This window comes from Dendroctonus ponderosae, unplaced genomic scaffold (assembly GCF_020466585.1).
Source record: "Dendroctonus ponderosae isolate FM_Combo_2020 unplaced genomic scaffold, Dpon_F_20191213v2 Dpon_F_20191213_10, whole genome shotgun sequence".
Lineage (NCBI taxonomy): Eukaryota > Metazoa > Arthropoda > Insecta > Coleoptera > Curculionidae > Dendroctonus > Dendroctonus ponderosae.
The window spans coordinates 6,637,265-6,639,528 of record NW_026017111.1 but is presented as its reverse complement, the minus strand read 5'-3'; the positions used below and the strand labels follow the sequence as shown (position 1 = coordinate 6,639,528).

The following is a 2,264-nucleotide window of genomic DNA, read 5'->3' as shown; positions in this document are numbered from 1 at the left end:
GAAAAGCATGGATTTTTTGCTGTTCAAGCTTGATTAGGCGAATGCAGAGTAAACATTCGCAAGTTTATCTGGACAGGGTGAATTAATTTGAAGGCCCGGATGAATTTTGTATGATGCACAGCGACACTGATATTTATAAATGTATTCTCTGTTGTTAACGGTCGCCTGCCGGCTGGAAATGTATCGATTTCAGTAACTAACACACACACACACACATGGGGTAAAATAAACATTAAAGTGGGATTTAAAATTTTCGTATTTGCTTTGGTTGTTTGATTAAGGAGAACTCGAGCATTGATTTAGAAAATTACTCAGCAATTACACATGGTATTTAGAACGGCGCCCATCAGCAATGAAAACATTAGTAAAATTAGTCATTAGCTGCACTCAAATCCTCAGGGATGGACATGGAAACCTTCGAAAGCCCAAGCAAACCGACACCCAGCTATTACAAAGCGTTGCAACGAATAAAAGCCAGTTGTTAAGGGTTTACGAGCCAGTTAGCTCGAAGGATTTTATGGGTTATCGGGTAAATTTCAGTAATTGTGGATAGAGGCTGTACCTGAGCGATCTGGTCGAATCTCCCGAAGAGCTCGTTCAGAGTCTTCACCAAATCACTGGCTGACAGCTGCTCGCTCAAGGGGGTGAAGTTCACAATGTCCGCATACAGAATGCTCACATTGTTGTGCCTCTGGACGTACATTTCGTGGAAAGTTTGGGTTTTGTGCTCCGAACAGGCGTCCGCCATTTTCAGCATAATGCTTCGCTTTACCTGCAATTTGAACAACCAATGTAATACCGAGAAGCGAAATTTTCTTCAAAATTTGCGCTTTTCCAGCTGTTTCCGTCTGGAACTCCGACACAATGAGGCAGAAGTTTGAAAATTTTTTATATATTGGAAAATATGGTTTCGAATTCCAGTCGCTTCCGTGAAACTTCCAAAATACTGCCCTTTACCAGAAAAATTACTGCAATTTTGGATTGTGGAGAATGTGCGCTCTGTTTTTTCAACTCCAACCATTCAGTGCTTTAACTGCTCTTATTTTCAATATGGGAATTCATGAAAAAAATTTGGAAGTTTAATTTATTTAATAACGGACATCTAAACTAACCCAAACGGCACATTTGAGGCCCATTTTTTCCTAAATGTTCTGAAGCACCTGAAATTTTGGACGTTTATTCAAAAAAGCTTCTCCTTTAAGTGAGCGAAAATAAAAAATTCGATCGCCTGCAGTGTACGAGCATTGACTTTTAAAAAAAAACTATCTATAATGTTTCTGAACAGTTGAAGTATTTATATGGTCTGTAAAATAAAATTGTAACAGAACTTTTTTTCGGTAGAGGCCCAGAAAGTTCAAGAAACCATCTTCTTCGGTTGAGAATCTGTATATTTTTAAGTACTGGCATACACTTTTTTGAGTAACGTTTCTGAACCACTGAAAATTTGAAAAAATTCTAGAAAACCTGCAATTCTTTTCAATCACCTTAAATTCTAGATATTTATCCACAAGCGCAAGGCCGCAAAGTTCAACAGTCCAACGCAGTCAGTTTTTTTTTAATACCGACTTGCATTGTTGGGCCATATTTATAACTGAGTTATATGGAGCTTAAAAAATCAACTAGTCTTCAAAAATAAATGAAATTTTGCACACTTATCGATAAATATTTCCTTTAAGTGGGTCCAAAAGTTTACGGTTCCATCACCTTTGGCTTGCAAGCTGTCTTTTTTCAAGTACAGGCATGCCATTTTGGGCTGGATTTCTAACTGAAAGTTGCAAATTTCAATAAAAAATAAAAAACATCAACCAGTCCTCCTAGTCGTAAAAAATTCCGACAGTCTAGTGGCCACGGCCTTCCTCTTGAAGTTTCTTTCAGTTTTTTCAACAAACAGGATTTTCCACTTTAAAGAATTGCAGCAATTTAGGAATTTCCTGTAATTCTTGAGCATTTAATAAAATTTAAGAAAAAAGTCTTCATCATCAAGCTCATCAAACTGTAAGTTGTAAACAAAGGTAGGTAAACGCAATTTTTTTTTTATTTAAATGCGTCAGTTGCGAGCTATCTAAAAATGCAGAAAATTAATAATTTTTGTGATTTTTGAGAAATCAACAAATTGCTAAGAAGGAAACCATTTAAATTGTGCATGATCCCGTTCATAAAATCGCAAGTGGAAACTTCATCAGAAAAAAGGAACTTCTAAACCAGATAAAACTGCTAAAATTTAGGAAAGCCCTGTGACTTTTGCAAATTTCTATGAAAAATTG

The 2,264-nt window shown here is 36.4% G+C and overlaps 1 protein-coding gene across 5 annotated transcripts in view; it reads left to right on the top strand.

The window, feature by feature from the left end:
• Positions 1-2,264, top strand: part of LOC109533154 (adenylate cyclase type 2) — an 84,063-nt gene that overhangs the window by 33,213 nt on the left and 48,586 nt on the right. The gene's annotated exons all lie outside the window — the stretch shown is intronic.